The 27861-nt window shown below is 35.8% G+C and overlaps 1 protein-coding gene and 1 long non-coding RNA gene across 2 annotated transcripts in view; both read left to right on the forward strand.

Annotated features, from left to right (window-relative positions):
• The window catches only part of LOC135083472 (uncharacterized), a 28688-nt gene extending 2051 nt beyond the window's left edge, over positions 1–26637 (forward strand). The window contains exons 2-3 of the long non-coding RNA XR_010259618.1: positions 22617–22714; positions 23065–26637. This is a non-coding gene — a long non-coding RNA (uncharacterized LOC135083472). The remainder of the gene's footprint in view (positions 1–22616; positions 22715–23064) is intronic.
• The window catches only part of LOC135083168 (pikachurin-like), a 279979-nt gene that overhangs the window by 172600 nt on the left and 79518 nt on the right, over positions 1–27861 (forward strand). The window lies entirely within an intron of this gene.

The following is a 27861-nucleotide window of genomic DNA, read 5'->3' on the forward strand; positions in this document are numbered from 1 at the left end:
AATTATAACATATCGTTTAATGTGACTCGACTATAACACCATTCGATGCAGTTTCTAACACCACCTTATCAGCAATCCAAGCTGGGTGGTGTTTACAAAAATTTGCTGTTAATTTGTCAAATTATCTGATAAGATAACTTAAATTTAACTTAAAAAATAGTATCACATATCCGTTTTGAAGTTACATAACAACTTATACACCGCTGGGAAAACTTTGTCACCGCGGTTCAACTACACACAGCGACATCTATTATTCCTACTAAGAATCTTTTTGTCTGATGCCAGAAGCACAATTTCAGACGGTTGTGTAGTTGTTGTAACTTTAAACGGATTTGTTTAGGTACTGTTTTAAGTCCTAGACTTTTTAAATACTTAAGTAGATACTAAAATTGATAATAGCCGTAAGATTTAGAAGATTATACCAACTAAATTGTCATTGGTTTTGATTCAGTTTCTAACACCACCGAGGCAGCCGTCCAAGCTGGGTGATGTTTACAAAAATTTCCTGTTATAATTATAGGTTAAATTCTATATCACTGACATACTTATTTAAGCTTAAATCTATTATCACAGATTAAGACTAACAATACTTACCGTTTTGAAGTTACTTAACAACTTATACACCTCTGGGAAAACTTCGTCACCGCGGTTCAACTACACACAGCGACATCTATTATTCCTACTAAGAATCTTTTTGTCTGATGTCAGAAGCACAATTTCAGACGGTTGTGTAGTCGTTGTAACTTTAAATGGATTTGTAAAGGTACTGTTTTAAGACGTACTAGGCTTCTTGAATACTATGTATTACATTTAATGTGAGTAGACTATAATACCATTCAATGCAGTTTCTAAAACCACCGTGTCAGCAATCCAAGCTAATGCAGTTTACAAAAATTGGCTGTTATATTATAAAATTATCTGATATTGATTATCACACATCCGTTTTGAAGTTACTTAGCATCTTGTACACCGCTGGGAAAACTTCGTCAATCGTCACCGTGGTTCAAATACACACAGCGACATCTATTATTCCTACAAAGAATCTTTTTGTCTGATGCTAGAACCACGATTTCAAACGGTTATGTAGTTGTTGTAACTTTAAACGGATTCGTGTAGGTACTGTTTTAAGTCCTAGACTTTTTAAATACTTAAGTAGATACTAAAATCGATAATAGACGTAAGATTTAGAAGATTATACCAACTAAATTGTCATTGGTTTTGATTCAGTTTCTAACACCACCGAGGCAGCCGTCCAAGCTGGGTGATGTTTACAAAAATTTCCTGTTATAATTATAGGTTAAATTCTATATCACTGACATACTTATTTAAGCTTAAATCTATTATCACAGATTAAGACTAACAATACTTACCGTTTTGAAGTTACTTAACAACTTATACACCTCTGGGAAAACTTCGTCACCGCGGTTCAACTACACACAGCGACATCTATTATTCCTACTAAGAATCTTTTTGTCTGATGTCAGAAGCACAATTTCAGACGGTTGTGTAGTCGTTGTAACTTTAAATGGATTTGTAAAGGTACTGTTTTAAGACGTACTAGGCTTCTTGAATACTATGTATTACATTTAATGTGAGTAGACTATAATACCATTCAATGAAGTTTCTAAAACCACCGTGTCAGCAATCCAAGCTAATGCAGTTTACAAAAATTGGCTGTTATATTATAAAATTATCTGATATTGATTATCACACATCCGTTTTGAAGTTACTTAGCATCTTGTACACCGCTGGGAAAACTTGGTCAATCGTCACCGTGGTTCAAATACACACAGCGACATCTATTATTCCTACAAAGAATCTTTTTGTCTGATGCTAGAACCACGATTTCAAACGGTTGTGTAGTTGTTGTAACTTTAAACGGATTCGTGTAGGTACTGTTTTAAGTCCTAGACTTTTTAAATACTTAAGTAGATACTAAAATCGATAATAGACGTAAGATTCAGAAGCACATACCAACTAAATTGTCATTAGTTTTTATTGCTTATTCATTTAAAGTGGCAATTAGTTATACCTACATAGCTCTGATAACCACATCCGTGTATAAAGTACTAGATAAGTAGGTAAAAGGGTCTAAATACCAGCTCCCATTATCTAATTGGTTTCTAACACTACCGGCTGCTTGGTCGAAACAAATAAATACCCAGTGTCTACAAAAACTAGATCAAAATATAATAAAAACACTGGAGTAAATATGAAATAAAATAAAGCAGTGTTGCTATTCAAATAATTTCTAACACTACAAGTCTACAACTGCTTGGCCAAAGCAGGTAGTGTTTTAAAAAATGAGCCATACCGTGACTTCAATATGACATAACTTATCTAAAACGTAACATAACTTAACAAACTACTTAAAAACTATATCACAACTTCGATTATTACCGTTTGAAAGTAATCTAACAACTTATACAGACTTGGAAAAACTTTATCACCGCGGTTCAACTACGTACAGCGACATCTATTGCTGAGACATATAATCTTTTGTCATTGTTTTGACTTCTATATTAATTGTGCCGTGTGGTTTCGGCAGAGAAGAATAGGACCACTCCCAATCTTCCCGTGGATGTCGCAAAAGCCGAATAAGGGACAAAATTGAATATTATGCGAACATCTTGTATTTGATTGTTTACCACCACACAACACTTAATTTTCACAGCGCTGTTGACAATCCAACTTCTTTTATAAACCGATAGATGTCACTATCCGTTTTTGACTCACGGTGATAATGTTTTTCTACGCGCCTATTTGACCATTGATGACAATTTTTAATTTACTTTGTGGTAACTTGTCAGATTACTGCTGTTTAATATGTTATCTTAGGTTAAGTACTTACTTAGTTGTTAATCATCATGCTAACAATAAATTTTTGGAAGCGCTGCCTAGTTTTGCTAAGCAGTGCCTAATGTTGATGTATAGCTGATCTTAGAGTTTCGTATTTTTTGTGCTGCTTTGCTTTTAAGCTCGTCAGCACCTATAAAAAGTGATCGTACTTATATAGCCTACATTATAATATAACTATGTTGACCGGCATAATGTCCGTCTAAAGTATATTATATTTGCGGCCGGAGTAACTTCATCACCGCGATTTGATTTCGTACAACGCCATATATTGTTAACCATTAACAAGCCAGATTTTGCTTGGTAATTTTTTTTAAGAAATATTAAGTGAAGGAAAAAGTTGAATGATTGAGTACTTGTATAATTAAAAGAATCTATTGTTCTCTTATAGTTAGTTACGAATAGCGTTTATATAATATACTAAATATGACGATGACGTATTTAAATCGTATTTTTAGTGCTGCTTTGCTTGAAGCTCGGCAGCACCTACAAAAACTGAATACGTTCTATGAACTACATTATTATTATATAACTAAGTAAGTATGTTGGCGGGCACAATGTCCGTCTAAACTATATATTTGCTGTTGGAGTAACTTCATCACCGCGATATAATTACGTACAGCGCCATCTATTGTTAACCATTATCAAGCCAGATTATGCTTGGCATTTTTTTAGAAACAAATATTTGAAAAATATTTAGTGAAGGAAAAAGTTGATGATTTAGTAGTAAATAAAAAAACTTAGTACGTTATTATGAACTACATTATAACTAGGTATGATGGCGGGCACAATGTAAGTCTAACTAAACTACACTCAACATCAAATAAACCGCACCTTCCGCGACGCGAACTTTAAAGATTTTCTTCTGACACAATCATGATACCCCAACAATATTGATGTTATTTGAAAGCCCAATAAATATCCTTAAAGAAAAGTACATTTCATTTCTAAATAAATGATTAACATATACCATAAATGTGACTTGAAAATAGACCTCACTTTGGGCTCACCTCTGGGATCAATTAGACCAATTTTTATGGTTATAAAACCAAATAAAGATCTCACGTGTCCTCTTTAACAGATGGATAGCGATTAATCCCAACTTAACAGTTTTATAGTCATAAAAAATGGCTATAGCGTAACTACCTATTTTTTGAAGAAGTGACTCTGGATCCTTGTAAAGACACATTTTTGGGGTAAAAACCTTTCCTTTAATGAAATGAAGTTTAGAACTAGGCTTTCAAATGGTACCAACGTTGGTGGGAAGTGGGGATGCATACGTTTGATAAGTGCTTGTCGCGGGAGGTGCGATTTATTTGATGCCGAGTGTATACAGGGTGACTTGTAACGAGTGAATATCCTTGTAAGGGTTTATAGAAACATGTTCACATGTACACATTCAGACATCTATACAAACTTTCGCATTTACAATATTAGTAAAATACATAATTTTGTTATAATTATGTTCAATTATGAATAGACTAGCTGTGCCCGCGACTTCATACGCGTGAAAATAGTTTGATTAATATTTCTCTTTTTATTTACTGCTCCGCTCCTATTGGATGTAGGGTAATGTTATACCTATTTAGCCTAAAGCCTCCCTCGATAAATGGGCTATCCAACACAAAAATATTTTTTTTAAAATCGGACCAGTAGTTCCTGAGATTAGAAAGTTCAACCAAACAAACAAACTCTTCAACTTTATATTAATTGTATAGAATAAGATAGGTATTTGGTGGGTATATTCGAATTTTTAGTGCTGCTCAACCTTTAGGGCGGCAGCACTTCCAAAAACCAAAAAACATTATGATCTATGCATATACGAGTGTGACACCTAACCTAAAGTAACTTATTTAATAATATCACATTTAAACGACTAGATTAGAAATACTATTAAATAAACCAATGACCAGATTAATTATCACGACATAATAAACTAATAAAGCTAAGTTATTTAATACTAAACATAACAAACATGATAAAATTATAATAAGTTAACAGTGGTGTCACTACACAATGGGCATATTGTGAATGTGAAGTAAATACACCGCTGAAATAACTTTATCACCGCGATTCAATTACATACAACGCCATCTGTTGTCAGCTCTTACTATAACAGCTCATTTAGTTTTTGTCTACTTTGATAACACATAGATGTCGCTGTGCTGAGTTGAAGCGTGGTGTTAAAGTTTTACGATAGTGATTTATATGTCGGGAATTTTTATTCGATTTATCACTATGTATGTAAGTTAGGCTCTATATACCAGTGTACAATCCAATGACAATGTAATGTCTATTAGTTCATGATATAAATTATTTTTGCAAGCGCTACCGAGCTTACACCGAAGTAGCGCCAAGAAAATAAATCATAAAAAATTTAGATTTTTTTTGTCATGATAATTTTAAAGAGGAAAGATTAGATTGTTTGTATTGAATAGGCTCCGAAACTACTGAACCGATTTGAAAAAATATTTCACCATTATCAACAGCCCTGAAGACCTAAGCGATTTTTTTTGCGGTATGAAGTCCGCCGGGACGTCTAGTTTACTAAAATTCTGTTTCTATTATAAATATTAGATAGGTATTTTGTGGGTATATTCGAATTTTTAGTGCTGCTCAGCCTTGATTGAGCCTTGAACATGAAAACAATGTTTTTAGTGCCGCTCAACCTTTATGGCGACCAGCACTTCCAAAAACATTGTTGAAAACGAATACGAGTGTGACACCTAATATTAAAGTAACTTATTTATTAATATCACATTTTAACGACTAGATTAGAAATAATATTAAAACAACTGACCAGATGAATTATCACAATTACCTAACAAAACTAAACGTGACTAAACACACGAACAAAAATTTATCCATATATCTAAGTGTGTTATGTGACATTACTGTGATAGTATAGATAACTACTTAGTATTTGGTGAGTATATTCGAATTTTTAGTGGCTTCTGGCTCAGCAGCACCTACAAAAACTAATATCCATATGACTGTGTTATATCCAAAATATTAATATTACATTACTGTGATAAGTATTTGGTGGGTATATTCGAATTTTTAGTGCTACTAAACCTTTAGGGCGGCAGCACTTCCAAAAACATTTTTGTGAAGAAATACGAGTGTGACACCAAAATTATAAAAGTAACTTATTTAATAATATCACATTTCGACTAGATTATACATTTTAAAGCAACTGACCAGATTAATTATCACGACATAATAAACTAATAAAGCTAAGTTATTTTTAAACTACAACATCTTAACAATCTTCTCAGCGCCAGCCCATATGTTGTCCCGAAGTGGTGGTAGGGCAAGCTATAATCGGGACGTAGTATATAAGTGCCCTAGTAAGGGCCTATGTACTGAACAAACTATTTGAATTTGAATAACATCTTACAACATGATACTAACAATTTAACTGGTGTCACACACACATATACACATGTCACATGTGTATGTGAACTAAATACGCGGCTGGAGAAACATTACCACCGCGATTTACGCCCGTACTTATGAGGTCGCACAGTGCGCGTGGACGCACAGGGTGACACACCAGCCATAGAGCTCTATTCAACGCTGTGCGTTCGATTTGCTACTTTACAAGCAGGCATCGTTTGTAAATACGGGCGTTATTACGTACAGAGTTACAGACGCACATCAGACCTGACTATACATTTTTTTTATTGAAAATTCGCCTCTATCACAACTGCATAAGATGCCTGTGTTAGTTTAACGTGCGCCGTGCGGTCTGTACAACGTAATTTTTATATTAAAAATAAAGTAAAAAAGTATGTATTTATTTTTAAAATGTTTCACTCATGTAGAATTTTATTGGCGGACTCTGCACTAATATTAAGAAAGCTTGTATCGCAGCGGCCAATACAACAATTATCTTAAAGAATGAAATTTTATTTTGGATAATAATATCCAAAATATTTTTTACTAACAGTTTTAAAAAAACAGCTGTAATCTTCTAGTTAGGTAGTATTAATTTTTCAGTTTCAAATAAAGACTAAATTTATGATGATTCTGTTTTTAAAATCGTATTTTTAGCGCTGCTTTGCTTTTGGCTAGGCAGCACCTACAAAAACTTTTATATAACTGTGTTATTGTATATTCTATGATGGCAGGCACAATGTGCGTGTAAGCTAAATATGCCGCCGGAGCAACTTTATCACCGCGATTTAATTACGTACAACGCCATCTGTTGTCAACTCTTACTAAAACGGCAAAGTTTCCCAAGTCATTAAGTTTTTGTCTACTTTCATAATACATAGATGGCGCTGTGCTCCGTTACATCGCGGTGATAATGTTTTTTTCCCAGCAAATATAACCTTCCGAAGACTTCAACCGGCAAACTTGTGCTTGTACTACCAAGACGAATATGATTCGTCCAAGACATTACTAGGAAGGTCAAACCGGCCTAGTTTGTCTATACGATCGTTGTATTTTTGAAAGTGCCGCTTGCTTTTGAGCTCAGAGCGGGTGGCGCTGGAAAATATCCATGGGCATTTTTTACTTGAAATGCACCTTACGGCCTTGGTATGTAAGGTTTGTGCTTATTTATTTATGTGAGTTTAAAGTTCTTTGTGTCCAATAGGTATAAAGCTTATGAGTATGACCACTCAAAAACTCTCATTCCTATCTTGTTTTATATTTCAGTTAAGCTGAAATAACGATTCAACTTATAAACTAGGACTTTCCTTATTACTTAAGGCATTGTTCCTTCGGGGACATCCCGTTTTTTGCAGGATCCCGTTTAGTAGTATACTTCTTTTAATATTAATTAATTAATGGTCACACTAACAACCAGTTTGCAGTGTCCTGCAAAAAACCGATTACATTACTGGATCTTGCAAAACCGGATGGCTGTGGGAACGGACCCTATTATGTACATAATTATGAATTTAAATGTAGTGGCGGGCGTTAAGTGTAGGTAGGTATGTAAAATTATATCAATTATTAATAGAATTTAGTATGTAATGGTTATTATAATCGTATTTCTGGTGCTGCCCTGCCTTTCAGCGGCAGCACCTCCAAAAACTGTTTAACTCCGTTAGTCGTGTATACGACGTTTTATAAATATAATAACTTATTTATTAAAATCACCATGTAAGGACTAGATATTTTTTTATGCATAACAAGGCAGGTATTTGACCACAATCGCACCTGAGGTGGAATTGTGTAAAGCAATCGTTATCATTTGACAGTTCACAACGTACGGTTATTCTGTCAAACGCTTTGTTTATCTGACTTTATCGTACGTTATGAACTGTCAAATGATAACGATTGCTTTACACAATTCCACCTCTGGTGTTAAGTAGGATACAGTCTAGGATGGTACATATCTGCCCTGTAACATAATTAAAGTAATATACACACACATGCACTTAAATATTATGGTGGGCGTTAAGTGTAGGTAGGTGTGTAAAGTTAAAAGTTATTAATTAACAATAGAAAATATTATTAGTATGTAATGGTTATTATAATCGTATTTCTGGTGCTGCCATGCCTTTCGGCGGCAGCACCTCCAAAAAGTGTTGATGAATGAATGAATATAAAATTATAATAACTTATTTAATAATATCACAATATAAGGTTTAGATAAATATCACATACTTAAAAACTAACCTAACTATATGATACATATTACCTTAAATTATAATATTCTTAAATAACTAGTGACGAGCATAAAGTGTATGTGACCTAAATACGCCACTGGAGCAATTTTATCACCGCGATGCAATTACGAACAACGCCAGCTGTTGTTAACTCTTACTAAAACGGCAAAGTTTCCCAAGTCATTTAGTTTTTGTCTGCGTTCATGATACATAGATGGCGCTGTGCTCCGTTACATCGCGGTGATAATGTTTTTTTCCCAGCAAATATAACCTTCCGAAGACTTCAATCGGCAATCTTGTGCTTGTACTACCAAGACGAATATGATTTGTCAAAGACATTACTAGGAAGGTCAAACCGGCTTAGTTTGTCTATACGATCGTTGTATTTTTGAAAGTGCCGCTTGCTTTTGAGCTCAGAGCGGGTGGCACTGAAAAATATCCATGGGCATTTTTTTACTTGAAATATCCACCTTACGACATTGGTATAAGGTTTGTGCATATTTATATGAGAGTTTAAAGTTTTTTGTGCCCTATAGGTTTAAAGCTTATGAGTATGACGACTCAAAAACTCTCATTCCCATCTTGTTTTATATTTCATTTAAGCTGAAATAACGATTCAACTTATAAACTAGGACTTTTCTTATAACTTAAGGCATTGTTCCGATGGAGACATCCCGTTTTTTGCAGGATCCCGTTTAGTAGTATACTCCTTTTAATATTAATTAATTAATGGTCACACGAACAATCCGTTTGCAGTGTCCTGCAAAAACCGATCTGCATTACTGGATCTTGCAAAACCGGATGGCTGTCGGAACGGACCCTATTATGTACATAATTATGAATTTAAATGTAGTGGCGGGCGTTAAGTGTAGGTAGGTATGTAAAATATTTCAATCTATAATATATAAAGCTCGTCTATTATATAAAAATCTATCGCAAAATGTGTTGGTAAGCGCATAACTCAACAACGCCTGGACCAATTTTACCAATTCTTTTTTTTTACGTTCGTTAAAGTCCAAGAATGGTTTTTACGGCGAGAAAAAATCGAATAATTTCCGGGATAACCCCGGGCGAAGCCGCGGGCGGAAAACTAGTTATTAATAGAATTTAGTATGTAATGGTTATTATAATCGTATCATTGGTGCTGAGCACCTACAAAAAGTGTTTACTCCGTTAGTCGTGTCGTGTATACGACTTATTATAATAATAACTTATTATAATAATATTAAAATTTAAGGACTATATGAAACGATTGCCAATATTATTGTTGTACCTAATTCGGTTGTAATTGGATGTAAATAGGTAGTTAAATAGTTATGTTATGCTACAACGTTCCAAGTGGCGGGCGTTAAGTATAGGTAGGTATGTAAATATATCAATTACACTGGTCAACAGTGGTTTTGGTGCCAAGGAACTGTATATATTTTTTGATTAAGGACCTTATACTGGTTGCTTTAGTAGCAAATTTGTTGATTTCCTACGTGTGGTTTTCTAGATTTTGACGTGTATAGAAAAATACAAAATTTCACCAAAATCAGCATTTATAATATTTTGAAGTGCTCAAAAACTGTCTTTTCCTCGACTTTTGTGAATGAGGTGTAATGGAACTATCACGTTACATCCTCCAGCAGTAATCAGCCATCATATAGCTATCCCATCTGCCTTGGTACCTCTTTTCCAATGGTTTTTAGGTCTTGATAGCATCGCTCTCCCTGTTCTTAGCTATAGCATGCTATAGTGACCCAAGATTCTCTGGGAATTGGTCAAGATGACTGTGGAGGTAGTGCCCTTTGATGAAAATTATTACATCCTGAGTTTTTAAGGCATGTCTCACAATTTCATAGTAGTTACTGGTCCTGTAATTTTCGAGAAAATTTTTAGTAACTTCAACGAACGAAGTGCACGTAAATCTTTCCAAACGTCCATCAAACTTAAGAAATCAGTATCTTTTATTAATATTCTTATTTGTGGACCATCAAAAATTATTGCTTTACCCTTTTTTATGCTCAAATCAGGATTTTTTTTTTGTTTTTTCCTCACTTTTTCCACTCTGAACTTCATGTTATGGCTTCTTTGACCATTGAAACATTGCCCAAGAGTTCACAGCAGATTATACAAACAATTTTGGGTATCCACGGCTTGAATACAACCACAATTTCCGACATAAAGTAAGAAAAATAAGCATATTTTATTAAAATTTTGTCTAAATTTTTGAAATTCTTAACTGTGTACACATCACAAATGTAACAAATTACATTCGGATCGTTGAGGCAACTTCTTGGCAATGCAGACATGATATTAAAATAAATTTCGCTATAAAAATATACCGATAACACTACAAACTGTGCAACCAAAGTACCGATTAAAGCTAAAATTTAAAACTGAGGGTAGATCAAAAACTACACGTAGGAAAAAAAAAAGAAAAATATTTTTATTATGACTAATACACACCTAATATTAAACTATCAACAGAATCTCGGCACCATTTTAATTTTGTTTTTTTGTTGACCAGTGTTATGAATAATTAGTTTGTCATGGTTATTTTAATCGTATTTCTGGTGCTGCCTTGCCTTTTGGCGGCAGCACCTCCAAAAATTATGAGTAACGTAACGTAAAATATAAATGATAAGAAAAAACTGATAAGTAATATGAAAACTGTAAAATCGTGTATACATAATTATTATAAATGTAATAACTTATTTAATAATATCACAAATTATAAGGACTAGATAAATATCACATAATTAAAATTAACTTAATTATATTATACAAATAGCTTAGATTATAAACCTATTCCCATTCTGTTTTATTCAGCTAAGCTGAAAAAACGGATTGCCGTGGGAATGGATCCTTAGACATTTATTTGTCAATTGTCACCTTGTGGTAATAATGACAATAACTTGTCTTAAAAATGGAACTTATTTAGGTATAAGTTTCTTAGACCTTGGGAATAAAGTGCATTTTTCATTGCTTTGAGACGCCATACTAATTTGCGTGCGTAAATTTGCACTTGAAATATGCACCTTACGACCGTGGTATAAGGTTTGATGTCTTATTTTTGTGCCCTTTAAGCTTTTAGCTTAGGAACACTTTCAAAAATGTTCGAGGATTTGAATCCTCATTCCTCCATATGTAATTATATACTATTTTCAGCTATGCTGAAATATTATTATAGACTTCAATAGCCACGGGCTATTAATACGCGTCTGTAAAAACTTTACCATCGCGATTCAAGTCAGCACAGCGACATCTATTGAATCAATTTCGTTACTTTGAAACTTGAATGTTTTAAAACAATAGTGACTTTTGATTGTATAGTTCTTGCAACTCACTCGGATAACAATAATACTTTAGAATTATAGATGGCGCGATAGTTAACTGAAATGCAATGAACAAAATTTATTTAATATAATTATAACCTAAGTTGTTGTCGATTGTCTAAATATGCCCACTGCTAATCACTAGCTTAATAATAATTACTGGCCTAAAAAGATGGAACTTATTCATAAGGCTGTATGCCAAGGGAATAAAGTGCATTTTTCATTGCTTTGAGACGACATATTAATTTGCGTGCGTAATTTTTCACTTGAAATATGCACCTTACGACCCTGGTATAAGGTTTGATGTCTTATTTTTGTGCCCTTTAAGCTTTTAGCTTAGGAACACTTTCAAAAACTTTTCACGTCAAATCCTCATTCCCACCTTGTGTTTTCAGCTATGCTGAAACATTATTATAGACTTCAATAGCCACAGGCTATTAATACAAGTCTGTAAAAACTTTACCATCGCGATTCAAGTCAGCACAGCGACATCTATTGAATCAATTTCGTACTTTGAAACTTGAATGTTTTAAAACAACAGTGACTTTTGATTGTATAGTTCTTGCAACTCACTCGGATAACAATAATACTTTAGAATTATAGATGGCGCGATAGTTAACTGAAATGCAATGAACAAAATTTGTTTAATAATAACCTAAGTTGTTGTCGATTGTCTAAATATGCCCACTGCTAATCATTAGCTTAATAATAATTACTGGCCTAAAAAGATGGAACTTATTCATAAGGCTGTATGCCAAGGGAATAAAGTGCATTTTTCATTGCTTTGAGACGACATATTAATATACGTGCGTAATTTTTCACTTGAAATATGCACCTTACGACCCTGGTATAAGGTTTGATGTCTTATTTTTGTGCCCTTTAAGCTTTTAGCTTAGGAACACTTTCAAAAACTTTCGAGGATTTGAATCCTCATTCCCCCAATGTATATAAACTACTTTCAGCTATGCTGAAATGTTATAATAGACTTCAATAGCCACGGGCTATTAATACAAGTCTATGAAAACTTTGCCATCGCGATTCAAGTCAGCACAGCGACATCTGTTGAATCAATTTTGTACTTTGTGACTTCAATTGTTTGTTTTAAAATGGCCGTTACTTTTCTTTGTAAATGTATTTTTGTGACGGTCTTTTATGTAATGATTGTAACGCCTGTAAACTTAAGCATTATCCGTGGGAGAGCCACGCTTCGGCACGAATGGGCCGGCTCGACCGGAGTGATACCACGGCCTCACAGAAAACCGGCGTGAAGCAGCTTGCGCTGTGTTTCGCCGAGTGAGTGAGGGTACCGGAGGCCCAATAGGGGGAATGGGAGTTAAAAGGTTGGCAGCGCACTTGTGACTTCACTGGTACGTCCCCTATACACCCATGGGCGGTGGCAATTGCTTACCATCAGGTGATCCGTCTGCTCGGCTGCCTTCTATCACACAAAAAAGCTAAAATTACACTTAATTAAGTACACCTACTAACTGGGCTAAAAACTGGGAAAACTTATTCACTCGGATAACAAAGTACTTTAGGAGCATAATTTGTTTATAACTTAAATTGTTGTCAGTTGTTTAAATAAGGCCACTGCTAATCATAAGCTTAATGATAATTACTGACCTAAAAAGATGGAACTTATTCATAAGGCCGTATGCCAAGGGAATAAAGTGCACATTACATTGCCTCAAGGCGACAGACATATTATTCTGCGCAATTTTTCACTTGAAATGTGCACCTTACGACCTTGGTATAAGGTATGATGTGATTATTTTTGTGCCCTTTAAGCTTTTAGCTTAGGAACACTTTCAAAAAGTTTCGAGGATTTGACTCCTCATTCCTCTGTATTTTCAGCTATGCTGAAATATTATAATAGACTTCAATAGCCACGGGCTTAATACAAGTCTGTGAAAACATTACCATCGCGATTCAAGTCAGCACAGCGACATCTATTGAATCAATTTCGTACTTTGAAACTTGAATGTTTTAAAACAATAGTGACTTTGGATTGTATAGTTCTTGCAACTCACTCGGATAACAATAATACTTTAGAATTATAGATGGCGCGATAGTTAACTGAAATGCAATGAACAAAATTTGTTTAATAATATTGTTGTCGATTGTCTAAATATGCCCACTGCTAATCACTAGCTTAATAATAATTACTGGCCTAAAAAGATGGAACTTATTCATAAGGTTGTATGCCAAGGGAATAAAGTGCATTTTTCATTGCTTTGAGACGACATATTAATATACGTGCGTAATTTTTCACTTGAAATATGCACCTTATGACCCTGGTATAAGGTTTGATGTCTTATTTTTGTGCCCTTTAAGCTTTTAGCTTAAGAACACTTTCAAAAACTTTCGAGGATTTGAATCCTCATTCCCCCAATGTATATAAACTACTTTCAGCTATGCTGAAATGTTATAATAGATTTCAATAGCCACGGGCTATTAATACAAGTCTATGAAAACTTTACCATCGCGATTCAAGTCAGCACAGCGACATCTGTTGAATCAATTTTGTACTTTGTGACTTCAATTGTTTGTTTTAAAATGGCCGTTACTTTTCTTTGTAAATGTATTTTTGTGACGGTCTTTTATGTAATGATTGTAACGCCTGTAAACTTAAGCATTATCCGTGGGAGAGCCACGCTTCGGCACGAATGGGCCGGCTCGACCGGAGTGATACCACGGCCTCACAGAAAACCGGCGTGAAGCAGCTTGCGCTGTGTTTCGCCGAGTGAGTGAGGGTACCGGAGGCCCAATAGGGGGAATGGGAGTTAAAAGGTTGGCAGCGCACTTGTGACTTCACTGGTACGTCCCCTATACACCCATGGGCGGCGGCAATTGCTTACCATCAGGTGATCCGTCTGCTCGGCTGCCTTCTATCACACAAAAAAGCTAAAATTACACTTAATTAACTACACCTACTAACTGGGCTAAAAACTGGGAAAACTTATTCACTCGGATAACAAAGTACTTTAGGAACAAAATTTGTTTATTACTTAAGTTGTTGTCAGTTGTTTAAATAAGGCCACTGCTAATCATAAGCTTAATGATAATTACTGACCTAAAAAGATGGAACTTATTCATAAGACCGTATGCCAAGGGAATAAAGTGCACATTACATTGCCTCAAGGCGACAGACATATTATTCTGCGCAATTTTTCACTTGAAATGTGCACCTTACGACCTTGGTATAAGGTATGATGTGATTATTTTTGTGCCCTTTAAGCTTTTAGCTTAGGAACACTTTCAAAAAGTTTCGAGGATTTGACTCCTCATTCCTCTGTATTTTCAGCTATGCTGAAATATTATAATAGACTTCAATAGCCACGGGCTTAATACAAGTCTGTGAAAACTTTACCATCGCGATTCAAGTCAGCACAGCGACATCTATTGAATCAATTTCGTACTTTGAAACTTGAATGTTTTAAAACAATAGTGACTTTGGATTGTATAGTTCTTGCAACTCACTCGGATAACAATAATACTTTAGAATTATAGATGGCGCGATAGTTAACTGAAATGCAATGAACAAAATTTGTTTAATAATATTGTTGTCGATTGTCTAAATATGCCCACTGCTAATCACTAGCTTAATAATAATTACTGGCCTAAAAAGATGGAACTTATTCATAAGGTTGTATGCCAAGGGAATAAAGTGCATTTTTCATTGCTTTGAGACGACATATTAATATACGTGCGTAATTTTTCACTTGAAATATGCACCTTACGACCCTGGTATAAGGTTTGATGTCTTATTTTTGTGCCCTTTAAGCTTTTAGCTTAGGAACACTTTCAAAAACTTTCGAGGATTTGACTCCTCATTCCTCTGTATTTTCAGCTATGCTGAAATATTATAATAGACTTTAATAGCCACGGGCTTAATACAAGTCTGTGAAAACTTTACCATCGCGATTCAAGTCAGCACAGCGACATCTATTGAATCAATTTCGTACTTTGAAACTTGAATGTTTTAAAACAATAGTGACTTTGGATTGTATAGTTCTTGCAACTCACTCGGATAACAATAATACTTTAGAATTATAGATGGCGCGATAGTTAACTGAAATGCAATGAACAAAATTTGTTTAATAATATTGTTGTCGATTGTCTAAATATGCCCACTGCTAATCACTAGCTTAATAATAATTACTGGCCTAAAAAGATGGAACTTATTCATAAGGTTGTATGCCAAGGGAATAAAGTGCATTTTTCATTGCTTTGAGACGACATATTAATATACGTGCGTAATTTTTCACTTGAAATATGCACCTTACGACCCTGGTATAAGGTTTGATGTCTTATTTTTGTGCCCTTTAAGCTTTTAGCTTAGGAACACTTTCAAAAACTTTCGAGGATTTGACTCCTCATTCCTCTGTATTTTCAGCTATGCTGAAATATTATAATAGACTTTAATAGCCACGGGCTTAATACAAGTCTGTGAAAACTTTACCATCGCGATTCAAGTCAGCACAGCGACATCTATTGAATCAATTTCGTACTTTGAAACTTGAATGTTTTAAAACAATAGTGACTTTGGATTGTATAGTTCTTGCAACTCACTCGGATAACAATAATACTTTAGAATTATAGATGGCGCGATAGTTAACTGAAATGCAATGAACAAAATTTGTTTAATAATATTGTTGTCGATTGTCTAAATATGCCCACTGCTAATCACTAGCTTAATAATAATTACTGGCCTAAAAAGATGGAACTTATTCATAAGGTTGTATGCCAAGGGAATAAAGTGCATTTTTCATTGCTTTGAGACGACATATTAATTTGCGTGCGTAATTTTTCACTTGAAATATGCACCTTAAGGTATGATGTGATTATTTTTGTGCCCTTTAAGCTTTTAGCTTAGGAACACTTTCAAAAACTGTGAAACTTCAAATTCTTATTCCCTAGGATATTATTATTTATACTTTAATAACCACGGGCTATTAATAAGCGTCTGTGAAAACTTTACCATCGCGATTCAAGTCAGCACAGCGACATCTGTTGAATCAGTTTTGTACTTTAATGTTTTAAAATTGTAGTGACTTTTGCTTGTATAGTTCTTGCAACTCACAAAGGCAAGTGAGATTTACTTGTGTGTGTGTAGGTGTACATGCACATAACGGTAGTGTAGTGTCTGTCAAAGCTTTTGAAAACGATCAGTAGCGAGCCACCACACATGTAAAGCTCACTTGCCTTCGTGAATTGCAACAACAAATGCATTTGTGTGCCGGTCTTTTATGTCATTGTTGTCACACCTATAAGCTAAACTTAAGCATAATTAATTAAGTAACACCTACAAGGCTACAAACTGCGCAAACTTATTTACTAGGATAACCATAATACTTTAGAATAGATGGTACAGTCAGCTTCAGCTTTTAGCTTAGGAGCACTTTCAAAAACTTTGAATCTTCAAATCCTCATTCCCATCATGTTTTATATTTCAGCTATGCTGAAATTTACAATTTACAGACTAGAATATAATTATTATCATACACTTCAATTGTTTTAAAATTGCCGTTCCTTTTCTTTGTAAATGTATTTGTGTGGTATTGTATGAAATGGTTGTTACGCCTATAAGCTAAACTTTAACGTAATTAAGTACACCTACAAGGCTAAAAACTATGCAAACTTATTTACTAAGATAACAATAATACTTTAGAATTATAGATGGCGCTATAGTTGACTGAAAAGCAGTGAATAGATTTTTGGTGCCCTATAAACTTGAGATTAAAACCACTATCAAAAATTCATTCCCAACCTTCTATTTAAATTTCAGCTAATCTGAAATATTATTCAACTTATAAACTAGGAAAAATTATGTAGTAGCAAATAATTAACAAGCCACACGCTATTGGTACACGTCTACAAACACTTCACTTGAAATATGCACCTTACGACCTTGGTATAAGGTTTGATGTGCTTATTTTTTGTGCCCTATAAGCTTTTAGCTTAGGGTCACTTTCAAAAACTGACTTGTGGACTATAAATTTCAGCTAAACTGAAATAACAATAGGACTTACCAACTAGGATACATTATTAAATGCATATTACATATTATAGAATTTAAAAGCCACGGGCTATTAATACGCGTCTGTGAAAACTTCACCATCTCGATTCAAGTCAGAACAGCGCCATCTGTTGAATCAATTAATTTTGTACTTTGAAACTTCAATGGTTTTAATATGGCTGTTACTTTTCTTTGTAAACGTATTTGTGTGGTCTTTTATGAAATTGTTGTTACACCTATAAGCTATAAGCTAAACTTAAGCATATTTATGTACACCTACAAGGTCACAAATTGGGAAACTTATTTACTAGGATAACAATAATGCTTTATAATAAGAGCTTTTAGCTTAGGAATCTTCAAATCCTCATTCCCACCTTATGTTTTATATTTCAGCTATGCTGAAATTTACAACTTACAAAATAAGAAATATTGAGTAACATTTAAAGACTAATAATAGGCACATGCTATTAAAGTTTTTAACTTAGGATCGCTTTAAAAAATGCTGGTACCCATCCTGTTTCTATTCAATTTATAAACTAGGATACATCAAGCAGTAAATAACCGAGAAAAATTACTTAAAAGAAATAAGTACAACGCTTACAAACTGGGAAACATAAAATAGTAATGTATAACAGAAAATAGTCAGAACTGTATCATCGTAATTTTCAATGTAAACATTAAATATTATTATCCGATGCAAATGTTTAAGTTAATGACACATTTTTTAAATTCTTAATGCTACTAAGCATAGCTTAAGCTTTTAGCTTAGGAACACTTTCAGAAACTTATCACGTCAAATCCTCATTCCTCCTATGTATTTTCAGCTATGCTGAAATATTATTATAGACTTCAATAGCCACGGGCTATTAATACGCGTCTGTAAAAACTTCACCATCTCGATTCAAGTCAGAACAGCGCCATCTGTTGAATCAATTTTGTACTTTGAAACTTCAATTGTTTTAATATGGCCGTTACTTTTCTTTGTAAACGTATTTGTGTGGTCTTTTATGAAATTGTTGTTACACCTCTAAGCTAAACTTAAGCATATTTATGTACACCTACAAGGTCACAAATTGGGAAACTTATTTACTAGGATAACAATAATGCTTTATAATAAGAGCTTTTAGCTTAGGAGCACTTTTAAAAACTGTGAATCTTCAAATCCTCATTCCCACCTTTTGTTTTATATTTCAGCTATGCTGAAATTTACAACTTACAAAATAAGAAATATTGAGTAACATTTAAAGACTTTAATAATAGGCACATGTTATTAAAGTTTTTAACTTAGGATCGCTTTAAAAAATGCTAGTACCCATCCCGTTTCTATTCAATTTATAAAGTAGGATACATCAAGCAGTAAATAACCGAGAAAAATTACTTAAAAGAAATAAGTACAAAGCTTACAAAATTGGAAACATAAAATAGTAATGTATTACAGAATTAGTAGTGAGCACCGTATCATCGCAATTTTCAATGTCAACACTCTTATGATCCGATGCAAATGTTTATGTTAATGACACATTTTTTTAATTCTTAATGCTACCAAGCATAGCTAAGTAGCATTCCAAAAATTTAGGGTAAGATGAGTCAATGATCATTCACCGGCTACCTTAACATAAGTGATCATGCCGCATGCTGCATGCACCGATTACAAAACTGATAAAACAAAGCCTTTATAAAGTAAACTGGAGAAACTTCATCACCGCGATCTAGTTGCGCACAGCGACATCTATGATTTTGTGCATGAAATTTGTCGGTCTAGATTTGGCACCTCGTAACTAACTTTTTTGAAAAAAAAATGTGATGAAAAGAATTTCAAATAAGTTTTTAATTTTTTGGTGATAACTCGTAAAATTAAATGTTATGTGATTGCTCTCTATGAAGCTTGGTCACATCCTAACACCTTGATCGCATGCTGCAGAAGCTATTTTAGATGAGATGACTTGTGAAAATGCAGAATTTTACACAAAATTGTTTTAGTGTCATGACACAAACAAAATTTAGTTAATAATATTCTTAATGCTACAAAGCATAGCTTAGTAGCATTCCAAAAATTTCATTGCTTGTCGAGTCAATTAACATTCACCCTCTACCAACAAATATTCATGCCGCATGCAGTATGCGTATGCTGATTACAAAACTGATGAAATAAAGCCTTTATAAAGTAAACTAAAGAAACTTTATCACCGCGATTCAGTTGCGCACAGCGACATCTATGATTTTGAGCATGAAATTTGTCGGTCTAGATGTGTAACCACGTAACTACCTATGAGTTTTTGTAGTTGCTCTTAGCAAGGCTTAGAAGTATTCTAAAAACTGCTTGTCGAGGTAAATATTAATAAGTCAATGATCATTCACCCGCTATCATTAAGTGATCATGCCGCTTGATAACATCCTATAATACTTTGATTGCATGCTGCAGAAAGCAAGTTTGGAAGACATGATTTGTGAAAGAAATGAGAGACGAGGAGACGATTAATGGCACAAACAATATTTAGTTATTTTTTTATTCTTAATGCTACTAAGCATAGCTAGGTAGCATTCCAAAAACACAGGGTAAGATGAGTCAATGATTATTCACCGGCTACCTTAACATAAGTGATCATGCCGCATGCTGCATGCACTAATTACAAAACTGATGTAATCAAGCCTATATAAAGTAAACTTAAAAAAACTTCATCACCGCGATCTAGTTGCGCACAGCGACATCTATGATTTTGAGCATGAAATTTGTCGGTCTAGATGTGTAACCACGTAACTACCTATGAGTTTTTGTAGTTGCTCCTTAGCAAGGCTTAGAAGTATTCCAAAAACTGCTTGTCGAGGTAAATATTAATAAGTCAATGATCATTCACCCGCTATCATTAAGTGATCATGCCGCTTGATAACATCTTAATAATTTGATAGCATGCTTAGCAAGTTTGGAAGAGATGATTTGTGAAAGAAATGAGAGATGAGGAGAAGATTGATGACACAAACAATATTTAGTTATTTTTTATTCTTAATGGTACTAAAAGCTATGCTAAATTCATTCTAAAAACTGCTTGTCGAGGTAACATTCACCCGCTACCATAATGGTCATGCCGCATTACGGGACTATTTCCACCGCTGCAACTCCTGTGTAGCCAGGATCTACAGTTTGACCGCCATAAAAACCCAAACAATGATCATTCACCGGCTACCTTAACTTAAGTAATCAATCAATCAATCATGCCGCATGCTGCATGTACTAAATTACAAAACTAATAACACAAAGCCTTTATAAAGTAAACTGGTTTTCATCACTGCGATCTAGTTGCGCACAGTGACATTTATGATTTTGGGCATGACATTCATCGGTCTAGATTTGGCACCTCGTAACTAACTTTTTTTATTTCATTTTTATATACGAGTAAGTTAGTGATCATTCACCCGCATGTTGCATGCATCGATTACAAAACTGATTAAAATATCATTCCAATACCTTGGTCGCATGCTGCAAAGAGATGACTTGTGAAAATGTAAAATTCGACACAAAATTATTGTTCTAGTTTTGCGTTACCGTTACCGTTGCAAAAAGTTTGTAAAATAAATAAAAATAAATTATTATTGATCATTCACCCGCTACTACAAGCCTCAGTACCTAGTCATACTGCATGCAACATCTATGTTTAGGAAAGAGTATTGTTCTAAATTAAATCAAATAATTTTGTTTGCATAAAACATCAAACAATATTCAGTACCTTTTTACAATTATTTTCTTATTATTATTTTCATTCTTAATGTTAACTAAGCATTAAGAATTCCAAAAACTCTGCTTGCAATAACTAAAGGAATCATGATGACGCATGCCTTGCGCCATGCATCATGCAAAAGTAACTTAACTCAAGTTATTGTAGTCTTATAAAGTAGAGAAAAAAAACCTTATTACCGCGGTTCAGTTGCGCACAGCGACATCTATGATTTTTAACGTGAAATTCATCGTCATGTATTGTGACACCACGTAACTAACTTTTCTTTTAAATTAAATTGTAATGACAATAATTTCAAATGACATTAATTAAAAATGTATAAAAAGGGAGCTATTTGTTTGTGATAACCTGAACTTGGGTAATTTAAACGATTTTATTTTGTTTTGTGTTTATTATTATGTGGGTAATTACTTATTGTAAGTTAACAATGGTAGAATATCTATGGATGTGACGAAAAAGTGGATTCCCCTTACAGGTTACATAAACTTAAAGAGAAGAAATTCCCCAATATTTTGTTACAAGTTATTGTCATCTAGACGCATTAAACTTGAGGGCCAGTTTTTTTTTATCGAAGTTAACCTAACGACTAAGTAGTCAAACTTACTAATGGCAAAAACCGCCTCTGTGGTCTAGTGGTAAGACCACCTGCTTCAGACGCAGAGGTCCCGGGTTCGATTCACAGTGGGGGCAGATTTTTCTGTTCGGTTCGGTCGGTGGTAGGGCTTGTTCTAAGTCCGCCTGGCTAGCTACCACCATCTTACCTAAGTCTGTCGCCATAACAACAATGTTAACAGCATTGTTGTGTTCCGACAGTTAGAGGTAAGATACCCAGTTCCTCCGTGGTTGAGGATTCCGGGTGAAGCTCGCTTCCACCTTCGGCCTGATCATCACTTACCATCAGGTGATACAGGCCAAGAGCTTCCTCGTTATGAATAAAAAAAATGTAATCAACAAAATATTTAACATGATACCTACTTAATTACCTACGTAATTGTCACAAAATTAGAATAAAAAACTGGCCCACAGTAAATTAATGAAATTATAGTAAATTAGTTCTCATCCACAGCTCCACTCACGAATTAAAAGCAGCTTAAAATGAATTGGATGGGACAGATGGAACAGATGAACAGATTAGCATCTTGAAATGAAGCAGGATATGTCCAGGTATGTAGCACCCTTTTTTTAGGGCGGTTAAAAATGCATTAATGGGGGCGTTTGGCTGAAAATAGAATTGTTGGCGCTTATAAGAAAAATGGTGTTCGTTTAGCGGTAAGTGCTATCACTGCTAAAAATGTATGCACAACGTCACTATTGAAGTTAGCAAACGTTTCCTCGACGAAAACAAATTATATTTACGGTCAAACGCCCCCACTGCATAATTTGAATGTGTGGCTCTCCTGGCCAGTGCATCTAATCTATACTTAACATCTCATTCGATTATTGTGAATAAAATAAAATACTTCATTAAAAAGTTTGTAAGGAAAGTATTCTTATTTAAAAAAATCTTTTTTCAGTTCACAAGTGGAAGATCAAGCTTTGAATGGAGTCAAGCATCGGACTTAAGCCTTTCTCTTAAATCGGAAAAAGAATACAAGATTTTGTGAGTACTGCCGCAACCGCACTGCGTACAGACTGAAAAGAAAGGAAAACGACAATCACATCAAGTCTCTGTCACCATAAAATCGACTGATGTAGAAGAATCTGAGGACCCAAACAAAAGATAACCAGCCACTCAGCCAAGAACGTACAGGCGACCACACATCAAAGTAATACTCGTACATTACTGCAAAATAGCACTTGTTACAACTCCATAAGGCCTACTGTCCAAATAAACTGCTCATGCGCACACTATCGTCAATTGACGATTGCTTGCATCTTGCATAAAAACAACCAACTGTGTCCACAAACTCACGAAAGCGAGTGAGCTTTACTTGTACATGCACATAACGATAGTGTAATGTCTATCAAAACTTTTGAAAAACGAACAGTAGCGAGCCACCACACATGAAAAAGCTCACTCGCCTTCGTGAATTGCAACAACTACTGTCATTTACGTTCGTCATGCTGTATGCATTATGCATGCATTCGTCAACTGACGGACTGTGGACAGTGTGCCTTAAATGCCACAGTAGTTACCTTGATGTGCTGTCGTTTGTACCGGTCAGGTAATTCTATAAACTTGTACTTAGAGCCAAAACACATGGTGCTTTTAGCATCGGTGATCGGCGATTTAGTAGTCGCCTTTTAGAAGCTGCGAACTCCCACTTACTCCGCACAAACGTCAAACGCAGTGATTGAGTCGCTTTTCGGAAGCTCGATGCAGCGACAACAGTCGCTAAAACGCGCTACGAAATCGCAAAATCGCGATGCTGCATCGATACAGTCGCAAAATCGCCGATGGCCGATGCTAAAAGTGGCATATCTGCTGTTGCCCTTGCCCTTTACAAAGGTATTTACAAGCATGTCTCGGTGAAACTTCAAAATGATAGAGCTGGCATAACGATGAATCTAAAAATTCATACCGATTAGATAAATAGGATATTATGTGAAAGAGGAAATAATATTCTCCACACATGGCGCTTTAATAGAACATGACCATATTAAGTGATTTCAATGATTGTTCAATGGATATCCTTACATAAGTAATCTTTAATTAGCTAGGGTATTTAGGGTCCACTGCAGGAACACGACCCTCTCTAATGTACCAGAGGCAATGGAGGATTTGGCCTGCAGACAGGCTTTATTATAATCACTAGCTTTCCACCCGTGGCTTCGCCCGCGTAGATTTTGTCTGTCACAGAAAAACTTTATCGCGCGCGGTTATCAAAAACCGGGATAAAAACTATCCATGTCCTTTCCCGGGACTCAAACTATCTCTATGCTAAATTTCATTAAAATAGGTTCAGTAGTTTAAGCGTGAAAGCAAGACAGACAGACAGACAGAGTTACTTTCCCATTTATAATATTAGTAAGGATTAGCCGTGTGGTTCCGGCAAAATAGAATAGGACCGCTCCCATTCTTCCCGTGGATGTTGTAAAAGGCGACTAAGGGACAAGTTGGTAGGCACGGTCAGCGTCAAATAGTTCGTGATACTCAAAGTGGCCAAAAAGTTCGCAATACGACAGGTTGTTGTCAACGTTTTGGCCACTTTAAGGTAGCCTTTCAAACTAAGCGTCACAGACGCAGAGTCTATAACTTTGGTCTTCTGCCACCAACGCCGCGTCACTAACTCGCTCCGAAAGGCTACCTTTTAGACCAAAGCTAAAGACGCTGCGTCTGTGACGCTTAGTTCGAAAGGCTACCTTTAGGTGTCATGAACTTTTGAAGCTGATTGTACTGCAACTGACCAAAAATATTGTTGGATTATTCTGAACTAGTACTAACAACTTAGCCTAGTAATCTCATCAATGACGCTACGACTTATCAGTCTAGCATGAAGTGCCACTGACCTAAGTGGCACCTCCAAAAACTAAGGAACAAGTTCTTCGTTCTGCGTAAATCACTCTTAAGCTAATAATCTCGTTTGGTATTGGACGGTTTAGTTTAGATTCGCTAGCACGAAACACACAAGTCTTATTGTGTGCTTCTTACTAGTAGGCTTAGGTTTAACAATTTTAATTTTACATCTAGATGGTATTGAGTAAGATTTTAGTGCCGTACCGCATTGAGCGCGGTGGCACTACCAAAAATTGTCGTTTAATGGGTTATTTTTAAGTTACATAATTTCTTATACTAACTTAAGTAATAAACACATCACAGACGCTATGACTAGAGCCAAACTAGCACGAACTACACAATCCCTATCGTGTGGTCCTTACTAGTAAGCCTATTACAGTCGAGTAAACTCGATTGGGTTATAAGTGCTGCCAAGAAAACTTTAACACCGCGATTCAACTTACGCACAGCGCCATCTATCGAGGTTGCGGTGATACAAATTTCATGACATAACCTAAGCTAAGCCCAGGTTAGGTTTTTTCCGTGGGAGAGCCACGCTTCGGCACGAATGGGCCGGCTCGACCGGAGTGATACCACGGCCTCACAGAAAACCGGCGTGAAGCAGCACTTGCGCTGTGTTTCGCCGAGTGAGTGAGGGTACCGGAGGCCCAATGAGGTCTTGTTGTGACTTCGCTAATGTTGCGGGTCTGTAGATGCTTGGCTTCTCAACAGCCGGCAGCGATCGCTTACCATCAAGTGATCCGTCTGCTCGTCTGCCACCTATGACAAAAAGGTAGCTACTTAAATTAAAGCTAATATTCACAACCAAATTGAGACACTATTTCCTCTTCGGCTTTAGATCCTGGCTTAGTTTACACCCGCTAGCACGAATCACACAAGTTTAATCGTGTGCTTCTTACTAGTAGGCCTATGAGTATTACAGTCGAGTGAACTCGATTAAGATTATACTGTCGTGTAAACCACACAGAGCGACATCTAGATAGAATAGAGTAAGATTTTAGTGCCGTACCGCATTGGGCGCGGTGGCACTACCAAAAATTGTCGTTTAATGGGTTATTTTTAAGTTAGTCTAAGAGACTAACTTAAATAATAAACACATCACAGACGCTATGACTAGTACCAAACTAGCACGAACTATGCCATGCGCAAGGCTCTTACGAAGCACGAAGCCAAAATAAAAACAAGGAAAAAAATAAGAAATAAGTCTATCTTCCCACCCAGAGTGTATGCTGTGAAAGCCTGAATAAAACTACACAATCCTCATCGTGTGGTCCTTGCTTGTAGGTCTATTATAGTCGAGTAAACTCGATTGGGTTATAAATGCTGCCAAGAAAACTTTAACACGCGATTCAACTTACGCACAGCGCCATCTATCGAGGTTATGGTGATACATATTTCGTGACATAACTTAAGCTAAGCCCAGGTTATGTTTTTTCCGTGGGAGAGCCACGCTTCGGCACGAATGGGCCGGCTCGACCGGAGTGATACCACGGCCTCACAGAAAACCGGCGTGAAGCAGCACTTGCGCTGTGTTTCGCCGAGTGAGTGAGGGTACCGGAGGCCCAATGAGGTGTTGTTGTTACTTCGCTAATGTTGCGGGTCTGTAGATGCTTGGCTTCTCAACAGCCGGCAGCGATCGCTTACCATCAAGTGATCCGTCTGCTCGTCTGCCACCTATGACAAAAAGGTAGCTACTTAAATTAAAGCTAATATTCACAACCAAATTGAGACACTATTTCCTCTTCGGCTTTAGATCCTGGCTTAGTTTACACCCGCTAGCACGAATCACACAAGTTTAATCGTGTGCTTCTTACTAGTAGGCCTATGAGTATTACAGTCGAGTGAACTCGATTAAGATTATACTGTCGTGTAAACCACACAGAGCGACATCTAGATAGAATAGAGTAAGATTTTAGTGCCGTACCGCATTGGGCGCGGTGGCACTACCAAAAATTGTCGTTTAATGGGTTATTTTTAAGTTAGTCTAAGAGACTAACTTAAATAATAAACACATCACAGACGCTATGACTAGTACCAAACTAGCACGAACTATGCCATGCGCAAGGCTCTTACGAAGCACGAAGCCAAAATAAAAACAAGGAAAAAAATAAGAAATAAGTCTATCTTCCCACCCAGAGTGTATGCTGTGAAAGCCTGAATAAAACTACACAATCCTCATCGTGTGGTCCTTGCTTGTAGGTCTATTATAGTCGAGTAAACTCGATTGGGTTATAAATGCTGCCAAGAAAACTTTAACACGCGATTCAACTTACGCACAGCGCCATCTATCGAGGTTATGGTGATACATATTTCGTGACATAACTTAAGCTAAGCCCAGGTTATGTTTTTTCCGTGGGAGAGCCACGCTTCGGCACGAATGGGCCGGCTCGACCGGAGTGATACCACGGCCTCACAGAAAACCGGCGTGAAGCAGCACTTGCGCTGTGTTTCGCCGAGTGAGTGAGGGTACCGGAGGCCCAATGAGGTGTTGTTGTTACTTCGCTAATGTTGCGGGTCTGTAGATGCTTGGCTTCTCAACAGCCGGCAGCGATTGCTTACCATCAAGTGATCCGTCTGCTCGTCTGCCACCTATGACAAAAAGGTAGCTACTTAAATTAAAGCTAATATTCACAACCAAATTGAGACACTACTTCCTCTTAGGCTTTAGATCCTGGCTAGTTTACACCCGCTAGCACGAATCACACAAGTTTCATCGTGTGCTTCTTACTAGTAGGCCTATGAGTATTACAGTCGAGTGAACTCGATTAAGATTATACTGTCGTGTAAACCACACAGAGCGACATCTAGATAGAATAGAGTAAGATTTTAGTGCCGTACCGCATTGGGCGCGGTG

Source organism: Ostrinia nubilalis, chromosome 23, assembly GCF_963855985.1.
Source record: "Ostrinia nubilalis chromosome 23, ilOstNubi1.1, whole genome shotgun sequence".
Taxonomy (NCBI): domain Eukaryota; kingdom Metazoa; phylum Arthropoda; class Insecta; order Lepidoptera; family Crambidae; genus Ostrinia; species Ostrinia nubilalis.